Here is a 17,905-nt window from a genome sequence, read left to right on the forward strand (position 1 = left end):
TATGTGCTAGTCACTGTATTTAATGTTGTATATATATGTATGTGTGCGTGTATCTGTGTACAATTTAATCACCCAAACAATCCTTATTCTTATCTTCCTTTTGCAAATGAAGATCCTGTGGCTTAAAGAGGGTAACTGATTTCCCCAAGCTCTCATTGCCAATAAGAGACCACTGTGGGACTCAGATGTAAGACCCTATCTCTCTGAATCCATGTTCTTCTAAGAACAGAGACTCCCTTGGGGTCCTAAGGCACAGGGTTACATAATGTTTTAAGAGACACTTGTCTAAAATAATAACAACAGAAGTTTTGACTTACTCTTCTCTTCCTAAAAATGAGAAAAGCAGATGTTAGCAAAGGTCACACTGTCTTTTTGATTTTCACATAAGCCCAATCCCACATCAGAGTGGACAGTCCAGTGTTATCTGCAATTTCTGAACATTTCAAGGAGCTTACTGTATTCGCTTTCTGTTGCTGTTTTAACTAGTATCCCCAAATATCATGGTAGTAGGAAGAAAAAAGAAAAAGTCTCCTCTAAACAACACAAATATAACCTTGTATTTTTCTTGAACGCAGAAGCCTGCTGAAGTCAAAGTGTTGGCACGTCTGTTTCTGAAGGCCCCAGTGGAACCTGTATCTTTGACTTCTGTGGCTTCCAGAGGCCACCTGCGTCTCTTGGCCTGTGACCACTTTTCTCTATCTCAAGGTCAGCATGGTTGTGGTGCCTCTGACCCTGATCCTGTGGTCACATCTCCTCTCCTCTCCCCCCTCTTCTGCCTCCTTCTTCCTCCTTTAACGGCCCTGGTGATTACACTGGGCCCACATCTATAATCCAGATGGTCTCTCTTAGAGTCGACTGGTTAGCAACCTTAACCACATCTGCAACCATAGGCCCCCTTTCCCAGGGAATCTGACCTCTTCCAATGTTCTGGGGATAAGGACATAGACATATTGTGGCGGAACATTTTTCTGCCTACCACACTAAACTTTTTAAGATAATTTCTGGCTTTGAGTTTCTGTTCTCATGAAACTGTTGATCTCTCTTCTGTCTTGCCTTCCACACCAGCATTCTGTTCCTGGCCAATGTAACTGCAGAGCTCGCCCCTCTCTGTGGTGTCCCCCAAAACCACTTACACAAGCAGATCTTACTGTTGTTTGGAGCATGGGGGAGAAACTCAAACAACTTGAATTTTGAAATAATAAACCTCCATCATTTTAAAATCTTCCATGTCACTATAAAAAATTTATTTTTTTTACTTCGTTTTTTAATTTTTAAACTATTTTAAACTTTGTAACTTTTTTAAACTTTACTTTTTTTCTTATCATCCTTCATTGTAGGCTCCAGAAACCTGCTATTTTGCCCACCGCATCCAAGTTCCCTTTCATTGTTTCTCCTCCCTTCCCTAACCTTCCTTCTCTCTCCCTTATTACCAAGTTTCTGTCCATTCTCTTTATAGGGCAGTTAAATTAATTATTCTTTCTTTCTTTCTTTCTTCCTTTCTTCCTTCCTTCCTTCCTTCCTTCCTTCCTTCCTTCCTTCCTTCCTTCCTTTCTTTCTTTATTTCTTTCTTTCTTTCTCTCTCTTTCTTTCTTTCTTTCTTTCTTTCTTTCTTTCTTTCTTTCTTTCTTTCTTTCTTTCTTTCTTTCTTTCTATCTTTCTTTCTTTCTTTCTGTTTTTGCAGAGTGAAACCCTTTGCGTGTCAGTGTGTCCTTCCACATTTCTTCATAATGGCTTCAACTTTCAGCTTCAGTATGGATAACTGGGGTCTGTCTCGAAACAGGCATTTCCCTTGTCCCCCAGCTCACCACGCCCCTCAAGAAAAGATTCTGATCTTCGCTGTGAAATGAATCTTTTTTCCCTACTGTGCAGTAGACAACCCTTGCCCTGAGCTCACAGTCAGATATTTCCAGAGAAGTAAAAGTAGGTCATGTGCAAATAATTGTCGGAGCCAGCCGAAAATCGATCACGTCCAGAAAACCTGTGCTGCAGGACTGAGAAAGAAAGACAAGACTAAAAGGTGGGGTTGAGAGGGTCTCACTCTAGCCCGCAAGACGCTAGGTCAAGAGTGGACGCCGAGTTTATTTCCAGCAGTTAATTTATATGATTTTAACCCATTAGCTCATACATTCCTGCATGTAGGCAAAGGTATTGTTTTAAGGCACGTTAACAACGTGTACTAAAATCATTAACTTGTATATTGTTACAGACATCATTATTGTTTACAGTTCTCGTAAAACTAAGATTAAGAGTTCCTGGAACCAAGATGATAAACTAAGGCATTGTTCCTCTAAGCTAACATCATGACTCCTGTGCTATTATCTCAGGTGATTGTTCTTCAGGCTAAGATTACTAACTTGCATGCCGATTGCATCTCTCCTTCCAAAGGTCCTTAGTGACTTGATAGCTCAGGATGTTCCTTCAGGCCTTAATGCATCTGGCACATTCCTCAAAGGGGTGGCGGGACAGAGATTGTCCATGAGAGATCAACCTCAGAGCCTGATTCCCTGCACTGTGGGAGTTTAGGTCCAACCTCTGTGCTCGGCAGTCCTCAGGTCATGAGTGGCCCCCCACAAATAATACTACTTTTCTCTGTGAAAAGAAATAGATCAGATAGAGGAAATACTTAACTCAGATTACTCAAAAGCATTTCCTGAAGGAAATAAGTAAATTATTGAACACTAAATTTTGTTGAATCTGGTTATCCGTGAGCTATTTTTACCAATCAAGAAGGATATATTTCCTAAACTGGTACTGAGCAATTCATGTGAAATGAAACTTGCTCACATGAACTAGTTTAAAGTAAAGGATGCATTATAGTATCTGTGGTCTGTTTATACCTTTGCTTAAGTAAGCACACTGTTCTAGGTTCCAGTGAGCTGAACTTTGCCTCCATGTATTTCTACTATGGGTTAAAATATTTAGGGAATTTATTTTGAATTATGATTCCCTTTTTTGAAAACCAGGAATTCTGAATTGTAGCCAGGTTCTAGGGTGGCTAGTGTTTTCCTCACTGCCTCTTCTCTTTGTATAAGTGCAGTTTCCTTCTTAATTTTTCATATAAAATCCTAACATACCAAAGATCTATCAATTACTCTTGCTGCACCAAAACTATACACTTCCTCAAAAATACATAGGAAGAGAAAAGAAAACTTATCAAAATTAGCGACTATTTTCATGCTATTTAAATATGTCTAAAGGAACATAATGAAATGAATTTCACTATATCTCACCTGCCTCCACCCCCCCAATCCCATGTGGGGTTCTTGAGTAGGATTCTGGGAGCAAAAGAAGAAGGAGAGTGATGCCGTGATCCAGGCTCCCTCTGGGGCCTCCCCAGCACTTGGATTGGCACTGGTATAAAGTAGGTCTCAGTCCGAGCCAGCTGAGTGAGTGAGTGACTCACAGGCATCGAATGCGTAAAATCAGTGAATTAACAGCATTCTTTGTAGGACTCAGAGAATAAGCTGAGTGCCCTGTGGCCTTCCCAGCCTCACATACTATTTTGATGTTGGGGTCATTTCTGGGAATGTTATTCTGTACTGGACAAAAGGCTAGTACAATTCCAGGGTTAAGCAACTTTCCTAGGGAAATTTTATGATAAAATATTAAGAAAAATAGTTAAATGCCCAAAATGACATAGCATTGTCCTTTGGTGTTTAGATAATGTATGGCTGTAATTTTCTTACTTTATATGTTTTCTACATTTTCCACTGTGTGTATGCACTACTATATAATAAGAAAAAGCAAATGTTTAAAAGAGAACATCTCTCTTCTCCAGATATGATTTGGTTAGAGGATGAGTCAGACACATATAATAAGAGAATCTTAAATACATGTGTCCATAATTCACTCTTTAAATTCAGGAACAGGAAACTCAGGAATGAAATAGATTAAGAGAATCAAAGATACTTGTATTCAAGATTAGCAAGTAGGGGTGTCCTCAACAGAAATGGTGATAATCTATAATTCAGGGATTAAATGTGATAATGAAAGTACAAAGACAACATGAAGTAGAAAATGCCACGTGGCAAGCACAGAGTAAAGGGCAATTTACTATGATTATGCCAATATGTGTGATCAATTCCCAAGCAAATGATTATGTAACCCCTGCTAGAGGGAGAAAGCTTCCAGCCTTGGCTGGAGAGTGGGGAGGATCCAGTGTCTGTATTTTTTAAAATGTCAAAAGGTGCTTCTCATGTGCAAATTGATATCCCTGCACGAGAACCTTAAACCAACAGAAAACCCAAAGACCGTTGACAATGATGGGTAGACGACAGCCCAAGCTTTTCTGCCACAGATGAGTGGTTCCACTCAGGAAGACTGAGCAAGAGGCTCAGGGTCTTAGCTAAGGACAAGCAAGTCGGGACTTCTAATATTACCTAATGCCATTGACGGGGGAGGGCAGTTCAGCACAAGAAGGGAGCGCCAGGTGAGTTAACATGGAAGTTTCATTCTGGATCCAAACTGTGATGGATTTGGGTCCCGGAGGGTAAAAGCCCTTCTTCCCTGGGGCATGGACCGGATTCCACAAGAGGCTGAGACAGGAAGTATGAGGCAGAGAAAAATTCCCGCAGGAGAATCCTGAGTCTGGGTGCCAGGGAGGGTGATGGACGAGTGTGGTCCCAGCGCCACCCGCACCGCAGGGCCCCGAGTGGCTGTGGAGCTGCGTGCCCCCGGCCTGACCTCAGACCTGCCTGCAGTGCTCTGGTCTGCGGCCTGGGGAGAGGCTTTAGCAGCAGGCTGGCCGCATCATTCTCGTAGGTGCCGCAGTGACCCCCAACCCTGTGGCCACGGTGATCCCAAGCCAAGGGTCTAAGTGACTTCAACCCTATTTACAGGTGACCACAGCCGGTTAGCCTGTGCTGCTCAAAAGGAAGATCCCACATGGGGTTTTGCTGTGTCAGGGTGGTTGCTGATACCTGGCATGCTTTGAATCGTTTCATCCTGACAGCACCCTGGGCAGTGGAAGTTTCATCTCTTAATTTTATTTCAACTTTTTCTGTTGAAAGTATAGTTGGTTTACAATATTGTGTTAATTCTTGGTGTACAGCATAGTGATATATATATATATATATATATATATATTCCTTGTCATATACTTTTCCACTATAGGGTATTAAAAGTTATTGAGTGTAGTCTTGTTGTTTCAAACAAAAATTACTAAACAAAGTAACAAAGTAAGCAGACTAAACCTAGCCATGTATATGACACAGCTGAGTATATCTCAGGATTTAAATGTGGTTTTGATCTCCAGGATCTCTTTATCAACTTTTCATATGTAAAGTGCCTATGGAACACTTCTCAGAAAAATGTTTTAAAAGCATAAGGTTTAGAGAATAAAGAAGGAAGATAATTATACTGAAAAGCAGATATCAAAAATATAGAAATGGGCATTTGTGATACAGTAATATCTGAAATATTGTAAGAACGTGTTGAATAAGAGGATCCAGTGGTGGGTCTACTAACTGCAACATTCTGCCATAGCAGTGAGTGTAAATCATCTTCTGAGATCTGCAACAATTGCATTTTGAATGTAAATAAAGTTAACTAACAAATAAGCCATGAACTGTGGAATCAGATTCAGAGTTATCTCGAGTCCCTATCCCCAGCACTTCCCAGAGCTCCCTGCTGTTCCCCTAATGTCATTGAAAGAAGTGGGGAAAGTTTGTGAAGCGAAGGGCATGTTCCATTGCAAAGAAATCTCAAAGCAAACCTGGGAGCATGGCCAGTGAAAGGTTAATGCTGAGATTAGAGGCTGTGGGAAACCAAGCAGAGGCAGCTCTTTACAAGTCACATCATATGCTCTGTGTGTGTCTACGTGTGTATGCATACAGACGTGTGGGCATGTATGATGTATACACCTGCCTTTCGTGAGAAGCCGCCTCACTGTCCAAATTTGAAATCCATCCAAACGTGCAGTGCAGTCAGTCGAAGCTCAGCCAGACGCTAAGTTGTCTGTTGTTGCTCTGTCTCTTCTGTTGAACTCCACGAGTAAACCACGCGCCAGCTGTTGCTTTCAGGGACAACAGCTCTGTAGGCTACAGGTCCATACCTTGTTTCACTGCCAACTCTGATTTCCTTTCAGGACAAATTGCCACTTGAAAAAGGGGGAAGCATTCCTTTGTCCCACAAGCCTCTGAGTGAGGAAAAAACATAACCTTAGAGACAGCTCTGTGGGACAGCATTCAGAAGGGGGCAGAGCACTGGGCTGCGAGTCAAGGCTGTGTTTCTTTCAAGCTCTGCACTGAATTTGAGGTGACATGTCACTTCTTTGTCCCTTGATTTGTTCAGCTTATATTAGGGTTTTGGACCTGTTCTATCCAACGTTAGAGTATCACTTTTTTGCTCGGTGACCCTCCAGGGCTCCGCAATTCCTTCAAAGGGAAAAATGCCCACATCCTCATGGCAGCCTCTAAGGCTCCACCCCCAAAACCACCACTTATTTCCTATTCACTGTGGCCCACACCAGTCTCCATGCTGTCTGTCCAGCTTGAGGGACCTCCAGGCCTATGATCACTGTTCCCTCTGCCCCTCCTCTGCCCACCCCTTTGCTTCCGTCTTTGCCTTATTCAAAGGTCACTGTCCCATCCCCACTCCTCCCTAGCACACATTCCTCGCCCTCCTTTATTTTCCTCCACAGCACTTATCACCAGCTCACAGAACCTGTATTACTTTCTTTTAATTATTTTCTCTGACGATTTTCAGACTGGAAAGGCCATGGTGGATAATAACAGAGAAATGGGGGTAAAAAAGACAAATGAGGGACGGCATCTTCTAAAAGCTAAAATGCCCACCTGAAAAGGAGGTAGGAGATAAAGTAGTAATAGTCGTTACAATTTTGGTAAAATCAAGGCACGTAGTCAGGACTAGTTTTCACAATATTTGAGGGTAGGGAGGCAGCAATAAAAAGAAATTTATCCTGAAAACAAGAAATTAAATCCTTGGGACGATGATGTGTTCAGCTTGAGATGTCAGGAATACTTTTATGACCTTGGTCTGATAATATCCTGCCTTATTATTTGATCTGTTTGACAGCTGGGTCATGAATCTAATGGTGCCACAGTTTCGGGAGCAGAACAGACCACCCCACGATGGGAACGGTACAACCATCTGTATCCCATGGGCAAACTGGCGTTACTTTATGAATACCCTGAAATGAGTAAGTCATCAGTGGAGATTTCTGTGCTGTCGGTTATACTAGAATATGCTTTGGGTCTCAGAAGCATCGGTTACCGAGCCAAACAATGACCTAGCATACCGACACGGAGCCCACTTTTCTCCATTAGATGCAATTATGCAGTCAGGCTTTCAAATAGGGTGCCTGTGTGTATCTTTGTCAATATTTATCTTGTACAAAGCTGAATGTTTACTGCCAAGGAATGAAATGGAATACTCATTCAGATACGTCTCCAACATTGATTCTCAAATCCTTCTGGTCATGTCGTCTAAGGATGAACTCAGAACCGTTACTAGATATGACTCAGCTCGGGCTGTAGCCCTTGTGGCACAGCTGTTGGCTGATATCCTTCTAAACAGAGTCATGTGAGCCAGCCAGCCGGTGCAGAAAGCCCGCAAGAGCATCCTGCCTCATGGCAGCAAGGTTCACAGGGTCACCCCTTCCACATCTCACACCTACCTTTGATATTGTTCCTATTTCTTCTGGCCGATGGTTTCTGCCTGATTCCTTGAGTGACCTCATGGCACATCACTGGCTTGAATTCAGAATGAATTTGCTGATCTGGAGTATCGGTAGAACACAGATCTCCTCCTTCTCCAATGTCTTTGTCCATTTCTGTACATTTGCTTGGGCTCTGTTTCTCTTTGGTTGAACTTGGTTTTGAGCTCTCAGTTGCCTTTTAATTGTTGCATCTCAAAATAGATTTCCATAGGAAACGTTATCTTTTCTATTATGCATGGCGCACTTTTATCTGCTAGAAGGCTGATGATGTGCACGTTTTGTATCTGAGCCCTTTCAGCTCACCACTGCCTTGAAGTAGTTTTATTTTTTTTTTAAGCATAGGAGACAGGAAAAGATTTTTGTTAATAGGCTTCGCATTTATGCTTGCAGATTCATGTCTGCAAAGGCACCACTTTGTGCTTCCTGTTTATAAGTCTACAGATAGAGGGAGTTTTCTTTTTCCTAAATTACATTCTATATATAAAATAATTGCTTTTAAAAATATACATTATACATAGAAACACATCTGGTTCCCTCGGTGAATGAAAGGTCACCTTGTGGCATCTTCAGTGAGCTATGCTTTGTGATCTGGTGTCTGATTTGAGTTTCATCTTTGCTTTTGTTGTGTTTAGTGACCAGGTGCCATTAAGGGTGCAGCTTCTGTCCCTGGTGTAGAAATTATGTTCGTTTATTCTTCTTATTTTCAAAAGGACTTTAAGCCAATGACCTGTTAATCCAAAATGAGTCATAATGGTAAATATGTCTTATTGGGGCTATTATCAGCATTAATAATAACAACAACATTCTGGGGGCAGCATATCATTTGGTATTTTAACACACACAAAAAAAGCCTTGGAAAAAAGTTATTGTTCTACTTAAGTCAAATAAAGTTCATGAAAGGAAAAGTTGTATGCTTTTGGGAAAAATTGATAGGGCTTTTAGAACTTTATAGTCTAATTAAAATACAAATTAAATAATTCAGCCTAACTCTACCCTACAAAACAGGGTGGAGTAACAGCTATTCTAGAGAGATTGTTCAGATTTATTCGTTTTCGTATTATCTAAAATATCCCTGACTAATTAGATAATTCAATCCATTTCTGAAAGTAGGCCGTCTGTTATTCTGTATTCAATGCTGGAGTGAAACTTATTTTGGGTTCTTTTCGTTCATGGGAGATAGAATTTCCTAGTGCTTTTGAAATATTTTTGTTCTTCTAAAATAAAGTGCCTTTGGTGGTGATCTCCTGACCTCAGTTTCCTCCTCCCAGTTTTCCTCGTGATCATTAATGACACCCCACCTGCCTTTTTAGTTACGCCTCTTAGCTGCTGAAGGGGAATAGCTTGTGACAGATGACCCTGGAGCCCTTTACCTGTGCTTCGTTAGGCCTCGCTCTCAGCCACCAACACTAGTCTCCTTCGCCTGAAGTACTTTTATCTGTTTTTCTGCCAGGAAGGACACTTGCCATGCCTTGGCAGGGACCCCTCCACTTTTTAGAGATTTTCTACTCTCCTTTCTAGGCATGAATTGCACTTGATTCTTGTCTTGATGGTGCGTGATCGTGTCCGTGTGCATTGTGCTCCCTGGCTGCACTGATCCTGTCAGAGGCAGTAGTCAGGCTTTTCATCTTCCCGTCCATGTCTGGAGCACCACAGCCTGGACCCTGGTTCTCATACGTGTTTAAGTGACTTGAGCTTGGATTTTCAGCACACTCACATAAAACTGTTAGATGAGGTGGCGGTAACATTGCCCCCAATGCCCCCACAAGGTTCTATATGACATATGGTTTTCTCTGAGTGAAATTTCTCTTTTATTTGTTTTATTGAATTCCCCACTGTCCTTTGAGATTATTAGAGTAACTCTGAGTTGTTTACCACAATAGCTCTCCCCCCACCAGCGAATGATCCTGCTGCCTGAGAACTCAGACATGGGACATAAGAGAAATAATCTATCAGTCTTAAAATCTGGAAGCCATAAGATACCGTTTTGTACTTAGAGCACCCACAGCAAAAACACCAGTCTCTCAAGAATTTGACGCTGCCTTCCCAGAGGGCGGGTGCCATAAGTGAAATGCTGTGAGGGATTAAGTGAGAGCTCTTCGTCTCTGGTACTGCCTTTTCCACCCTTGCTTTGTTAACTTGATTTCCCCTTCATATATTATGTTCTCCATTTAATTTACTGCATTTAATATCAGTTGTTCTTCAACATCTCCTTGCACCCGCCCCCTCCATTCCCTCTCTCTCCAGTGCTATCTCACCCACGCCTCTCCTGCGCTCTCCAGGACCAGGCCTGTCTCCCCCACACCCTCACCTCTGTTCCGTCTGCCCAACACCTGCACTGACATTTCCTTAACTCCGAAGAATGAACTTTCCAAAATGGCAGCTGAGTAACTGGGGGGAATTGTAGACCTCTCATCTCTTTACTGATTCATTTATTTACCCAACCAACAGACATTGAGCACTGCTATGCCAAACACTGTATCAACTGCTGGGGAGACCAAGACAGGTAAGACGTGGTGTCTGCACTCCCCAGGCCAGGCGAGGCATGGCGAGTAGTTGATGGATTGCTAAACAGGTGAGCACAAATTGGACTTCCTAGAGCTGGAAATATTTGAACTGAATCCTGAAAGGTGAAAGGAATTTAGCTCTCTATTTTGTGGTAGAGGGAGTGGACACTTCATGCAGAGAGGAAGAGACATATAAGAGTACATGGCATGAAGCGGCTTGGCCAGACTGAAGAACAACAAGTAGGGCTAGAACAAAGGATCCATAGGTGGGAATATCAGGTGCAGAAGGCCTCTGTCACAATGGGCCTTGTGTGCTTATACTTCAATGTATCCTTAAGGAAACAGGGATATATTGGAATATTTGTAAGTAAGAAAATTGCATAATGTTTATGTTGCAGAATATCTGGTTATTCTGGAAGCAGAATGGAAGATACTATTTTTTGGGGGAGGCCCATATTTTGGGGGGAAAGGATTTTTCGGGGACCACCCCAGGTAACCCAGACAACAAGTGGCACACGCCTGCAGAGAGGCCTTGGGCAGAAGGAGAGAGACATGGGCGGCAGAAGTGGTGACTGCTGCAGGGGGGACTGCAGGGCTGGGGCGGCAGGCCACAGAGATGCTAGGGTGACTTTCCAGTGACCCATCCGTGGAGCGGATCTGCAGGGGGAGTGTAAGGGGAGGAGCTGGTTTCGAGGAGATGGTTCTGTGTGTGGCATTTTCAGTGCGAAGTGTCTACAGGACATCTGAGGGGTGATGTCCATTGTTAAGCTGGATTCACCAGTCAGGAACTCAGAGGAGCTGTGGGTGAGGCCGTGGGGGCGATTCAGTCCTACCCGGCAGAGGACTGAAGACGAGGCCCTGGGGAAAGTGCCATGTACATGGCAAATGGGAGGAGAGAAATCCACCAAGAGAGAGAAGAATAGCAGAGCAGTTGAGAGAAAACTAGATGAGGCAACACAGAGAAGGCTGTAACCTTGCTAAAGAGGGATTTGAACACTGACTAAAAGGAGTATAGTGAGAAAGAGTGGTGTGTGGGGCAAAAAAACAAGGGCTAAAGCCCACCTTTAATTGTCTAAACTGAGGAAAAGGTGGAGGAGGACTACACTTAGGTAGCCTTTATAAAACAGATCTGTTTGTATCTGAGTATGTGCATATGTGCACACACACCTTTCTGCCTGGGCTTTTAAAATTTATTTAAGTAAAACAAAAATTAAGGGGGGAAAATATTCCACTGAGAGGAAAATATTTGTCCATGGCAAAAGCTACCTGGTAATCAAATAAACAGGAGCTGAAAATGCCCACTGGTTTGAAACACGCAGCCACCGGCAGTGCAACTCCTGTCTCAGTGCCGCGGTGAGGGCCGTGGGGGATGCAGGGCTCTGAGCCCTGGAGGAGTCATCAGCGCAGGCACTTCTCCAAGAAACTGGACTTTAAATGGAAGAAGAGAGTATAGAAAGTATCAGAGAGCAATACAGGGCCGTGAGAGAGGGTTGGGCGAGGGTCAGTTTTGTTTTACAGGGGGCGTTTCTGGCCTTGCTGAGTTGCTAGGCCTTTGCTCTTGTTGGTCTTTGTTCCAAAAGCTTTTTAGAAAGTTCTTCTCGCTTGAATATCTGAATAGATTAAATCATGTTGGGTTATTTCTAGTGTTTTATTTTTTAATTAAAAAATTATCTGGAATTTATTTTAATGTCAAAAGTGAGGACAATGTACCAGGCCTTCTAATGATTTAGCAAATTACACCAGTACTTGAATCCACTGATTTTAAGTGTCAGTTTTATAATATTACTAAAATCTCTTAAATATCCACGTCTATTCTTGAAATGTATTCTATTTCATTCATACTCTCAGTGCACTATTTCTATACTGTTTCCATGACCATAGATTAATATCTCCTACAGTTGGTCCTATTTTATCCTTTTCCAGAATGTCCCTAATACTACAATTTCAAACATCCCTCCTCATTATTTTATTTGTACATTTGTGTATATTTCTGGAAGAAATTTAGGATCACCTTTCAGAATTTTTTCTTAAATCCATTCGGGATTATTAACTAAATTTGCATTCAGATACTAGATTGATTTTGGAGAAAAAATGTTTTATGTTCCCCAAATTTGAATCTGTCAACTGAAGAGGGTGGTGCATTCTACTGTTCATTCAATCATCATTTTTTTCTTTTTTAAAGTCATTTATCAGAATCATTTTAACATTTTTCATTAATTTATTTCTGAATAGCCTGTGCCTTTGTTGTCATTATAAATGATATCTTTTCTGGATTTGAACTGGGATGATTGCTAATGAAGTCTTAATTTCTAGTTTGTCTTGAATAAGAAGGGGATCTGACAGTGTGGGGGCTCTCTTTCCAATATGGTGACTGTGAGCAGTGCTTTTCATTAGGATGTCCACTTGCCAATTTGCCAGTGGCTGCACCCACTCCCCACATTTCTGCTACTAACCTGCCCCCTGTAGGCAGATGAGTTCATGTAGGGTTAGGTGGGTTTTGGACACAGATACTGACATCACTGCTGCCACGTTGCTGACACTCTGGCGTCACTAACTCTGGTTCTTGCTCTCTGACCTCCCTGAATATGACAGCTCCTTTTGGGCTGTGGACATGAGGCATCTTTCCAGCACTGTCGGCTTTTCTGCAACACACCCCTGCCTCTCAGGTCAGAAGCAAATGTCAGCTCCTCCTACCCATCCACCCCATCCACGGTCTTGCCGTTCCTGGCCAGAGTGGTCCCTATCCCTTGACTGAGCAGTAACACTAAAGGGACTACAAACTTGCCTCTCATCCACTGTCTTAGTTACATACCTGTGCTAGTTTAATTAAAAGTCTGTCAGTTAGGGTCTAAAAGTCTTATAGATCTCTGGCCTTATCATTTCTAACTGCTCCCCCACCCCATGGAAGAGCTTATGCAGATCTCTGCTGCCCCATCTGTAGCACTGCCCAGTAAACTACAGGCAGAGAGAAAAGAACTTCTAAGCCACCACCATAGGTTTGACTTCCTGTGACCACACAGACCATAGAAATATCAAGATAAAAATTCATGCAGAAGGATATTTTGCTTTGGAAGACACTTTAATTGCATACCTTTCTGTGACTTGTAATAACTTCATAGACACTCTGAATGTGCTGCACTCACCTTCCCAGACTCAAGGGAGCTTGCTCACTTGCCTGTTTTCAGTGCATTTCCTCCAACATTCTCTATGCAGAGCTTTCCCAAAAGTACATTCCTTATTCCTATTTAAATTCTTATATACAACCACAATATTCTTTTTCTTAATCCTCAATGACAAATCATCTTCCAAGATTGTATTATTTCAACACTGAGAGTGAATAATATGCTTCAAGATTCCCAAGTTTATTACGAGCAAACAACTATGGTTGGTTGAAGATTTTTAAGTATGTTATTCCTACTAAGGGTATATACGTGAAAGAAACAGGTTGTAATGAGTCTTCTTCCGAGAGATTTTTTATTTGCCTTTTGTTTGGATTCTTTCACTGTTGAACATTATTATTACCATGAATGTCTTTTCTCATTGGGATTTAGTTCACCATTTGCCCCTCTCTCTTTACTGGAGTAGAGGAATTGTTGTTGTCCTTCCATCCATCCACCACTCCATGTTGTGTGTCCATTCCTTCAACAGGTATTCAGTTTGGGTTCACCACCTTATCTGTGGCCTCTTTCCATTGGCCCCTCTGTTGGCTCTGGAGAACAATATATTGCAAATCAGAGTGGGTATGTGGAAACTTGACTACCCAGTATAGACGCATGGTGCCAGAAAAAGCCCAGGACATCACAGCGTGGCAGCCCACCATACAAGGAACAGCAATTCTGGCTGTGGTGAACCAATGTGAGTAAAATGGCTTCATGGGCTGAAGACTTTGAAAAGTCCAAACGTGTATTGGCATTGCTTCCTAAGGAATCCAGTGTTGGGTATTGTTTAATATGAGAGGGAGATGCTAACACTATCATCGTTATAAACAACATATTTGTTGTAAATGTAATTGTTATTATTTTAATATATTTTCTTTATAATTATTATTTGTGACTTACAAGAGATCTTACAGAGGCAGTTGTTAAGAAGCATGGCCATTATACTGTTGCTGAAGTGTTAATTCAGTAGAAGCATGATAATAATATTAATAAGTATTCACTCGTTTGATCCTCACATGGCTCTAAAGGTTACCCAGCAGTGCTTGTATAATGGAGATAGAAATCCATCCGTTTAAGAGTTTGTAGAAACTAAAATAAGAGCAGTCATTCCACCGTATTTTACCGTATATTCCAGACTATCAGTTTAAAGTAGGAACTACCTGATGAGGCCATACAAACCCTTTGTGCATCCCCAAACATTAATTACATTCCTGGACCCCTGGGGCAGAAGTTCTTCCAGAAGGTGGTCCCATCTCTCCTCCCCACCGCACTCTTGGCCTTTGCTACCCACTGTTGGTCATTAGCTAAGCATCCTCATGTCCTGCATGTGTCTGAGCTGTGAGGAAACAGAACTCAGCTGTTTACAAACTGTAATGACTATGACCAGTCTGAACAGCCTCTCTCCTTCCCTGCCCACACCTCCACAGGGCAACGGGGGGCTCACAACCACAGCGATTCCCATGCCAGCCCATCAGGGAACCTTCTTCTCTAGAAATATTCTTACAACCAGGGCTGTTTCCTCCGTTACTTCACTGCCAGTTTCACTCCCAGGTTACAGTCCCCAACAAAAGGCTATCCCAGTTTGAATAACTTAATCAAGTCATATTTACGCTAAGTCCCTGGCACTTTCCCATGAGCACTCATAGAAACAGAACAGGGCCTGGAAGTGGCTGTGGGCCAGGTTCCTGGGTGAGGGGACTTGCTGGGCCCTTCAGGTTCTGTAGTCTGGCCCGAGCTTAGCTCCCAGCACGGCGTCTTCCCATCTGCATGATTTCGGGCAAGGCTTCAACACTTCAGAGCTTCATTTTATCCCTGCTTCATTTTTTAAGACTGTTATGCAGCAAAAAGTGTGCTTAGGGAACTCAGTGAGTCAATGAATGGATGTCACATAAGATGGTCCTCAGGGAAAGGGAATGTTAGTTATCTTCATTATTCACCATTGATAAAATTGGCTTCACAGACTTGGCCAGGTATCACAGCTACAGGCACAAGAATTTGACAATGTGTCACTGTGGATCATAGTCACTATTTTACACAGTAAAACAGCTGTCTGAGACCACCCAGCTGTCAGCCCACCAGACTCCCCACCCCAAGAGCCCTGAATTTATCTGATTTGCTTGCTACCATTACTTTTTGGAGAAAGTTGGCAAATCACACACAGTCAGTGACTGCTAGGTTATGTCCATTCCCATTCACTCAAGTTGCCCCATTTTCAGTATCCACTGTGCTGCAAAACATAGACTAATATTCAGAATAGGACAGCAAGGCCTTTCCCGATCCACAGTCAGAGAAGCATGAATTTGTCATGTTTAATATGGCATATGACACTAAGCAAGGCAGGAAAACAGGCTCCTGTGCTTTAGGGAAATTTTTAGTAATGATGTTTGAAACTAAAAGTGTTTTTGTTTGACCTTCAGCTAATCAGAAAATTCAATTGACTCCTATTACCCATTCCTCTGGTGTCGTGGTTTGATTGTATTAGGCACTTTTTCCTCATCTCCCCAGTATGACTTTGCTCCATCAGCACAGATGGAGTGTCTCCAAGGCTGCTCCGTGTGCATGGGTGTGTGTGTGCACACATGTGCCCCCACTGATTGGTGCCACTGATTCATATCCAGGGGTTGTTCTGTCTTATAACTCAGGCATTGCTTCATTATATCCTACAAAACTGCTTTTAGATCATTGATTGAACTATAGACAATCCTCTTGCCCACATTAGGAAGTGACGCCTTCCAAGACACAGGTCCTGTGCGTTTGTATTTATGTATAAGTAAGAATTAAATATGCATGTCATCCCCTCACATATTTAATTTGTGCCTTCCCAATTGAATGTGCACAGTAAGGGCTAACTTACCATAACAGGAGAACTTGTAGGAAGAAAGAAGGAGGAATTGGCCACAAGGGAGAAGACAGGACATCAAGCAGGAGTTTGGTATAAAATCATTTACTCTAAAGCTGCTCTGGCTCAATAAATAAGTGGAATTGGCATTGTTGTATCATGCCAGAGCATCTGGTATTGAAGACCGATTTTAATTTATTTTGATATAACTGGAAAATTGTGTTGGAACAACATGGGAAATGAAACACACTGCATCTATCTGTACTCCTGAAGTGTGTCTCACAGCTACTCAGTTTTGAGGAAAATTATCTTGTCTGGAGACAATACAAGTATTTTCATTGTTGGAATTTTTCTAGCTTCCAGAAGCACATCTGCAGGTGATTCTGTAAAAGTCTAGAGTTGATTTAAATAGCAGGAAATTTTTGCCTTTTGAAATCAGGAGAAGTGAAATAATTTTGCCTACCACCACCACCACCAACAACACCACCACCAGGCAAGCACGTGTACACCCAGAAAGATTTCACATCAGACGGAATGGCAAAGCTGAGTCTGTTACCGAGGCCAAAGTTGTTCTGCTCGCTGCACAACAGTGATAAAAAATAAATCAGGAGACAATGTTTTGGAGCAAGGTATAGTAACTTTATTCAGAAAGCTGGCAGACCAAGAAAATGGGGGACTAATGTCCTGGAGAATCATCTTGCCCAAGTCAGAATTCAGGCCCCTTTTAAGCTGAAAAGGGGAGGGGGTGTGGTTGGCTGTGCAAACTTCTTGCTGCAGGCATTCTTTGTTCTTGCAGTCATCCATGTGGGTCAGGATGTGGTGTCCCTGTAAACCTCCAACAAAACAAAGGTTATTCTCTATTTTACAAATTGCCATCCGTGCATAAGTGCAGAAGTGCTAACATCATTAAAAGTCAGAGCCCCGAGAATTGGCTTTCCTGTAGGTTTTAGGCTAAAGGCTAAAGTTGTTTTACAAAAGGTGCAGAGCCAGCAAGATTAAGCCTGGAAAACAGGGCACAGTGCTTCAAACTAAAGGAACAGATCCAATGTGGCATCAGGTTTGTTCTCTATTACAGTTCGAGTTAGGGGAAATTTTGCAGTAGAAAATTCCATCAGTTTTTTTTCTTGCTTTACCTGACATCTTGTTTGTTGGCTTATGGTCTCATGGTGTCTAAACCGTATGTGCAGATGAATACTATTAAAATCATATGGTGCAGAAAATATATCTGTTTTGCTTCAAAAAATGAAACATTTAGCTTTGTTTATTCCCATAGAATTTGGATTGAATCATTTCTCGACTTTCTTCTTCCTTCACACCAGTATTTTATTGGAGGGTTTAAAGCCCAAATTGAAGAGTTTTGCAGGAAAATATACACAAAATGTTATGATAACTCACAGAGAAAAAAATGTGATAATGAGTGTGTATATATCCATGAATGACTGAAAAATTGTGCTGAACACTGGAATTTGACACAACATTGTAAAATGATTATAAATCAATAAAAAATGTTTTAAAAAAAGAATTTTGGAGAAGACTCATGTAATTCATAATAGCTTTACATCCGAATTTAAGGGTGATCCATATTTATACTTTTAATCAAGGAACACAATAAACTTTCTTAGTCGATCATTTATGGCGTTTTTAACTTTGTCCATGTAATCTTTTGGAAGTTGAGAGGCTTAGACACCTGATCTAACAAAACAGGAATCATTGCTTGACTCTGTGA

The 17,905-nt window shown here is 41.9% G+C and overlaps 1 long non-coding RNA gene across 1 annotated transcript; it reads left to right on the forward strand.

Moving 5' to 3' along the window:
* Nucleotides 1-575: 575 nt before the first annotated feature.
* Nucleotides 576-16,830, forward strand: LOC140694006 (uncharacterized). Its single transcript, XR_012069731.1, has 5 exons — nt 576-705; nt 6,086-6,255; nt 7,036-7,159; nt 13,831-14,037; nt 16,619-16,830. It is a non-coding gene; the product is annotated as an uncharacterized lncRNA (long non-coding RNA).
* Nucleotides 16,831-17,905: the final 1,075 nt, after the last annotated feature.

Source organism: Vicugna pacos, unplaced genomic scaffold (assembly GCF_048564905.1).
Source record: "Vicugna pacos unplaced genomic scaffold, VicPac4 scaffold_20, whole genome shotgun sequence".
NCBI classification, from domain to species: Eukaryota; Metazoa; Chordata; class Mammalia; order Artiodactyla; family Camelidae; genus Vicugna; species Vicugna pacos.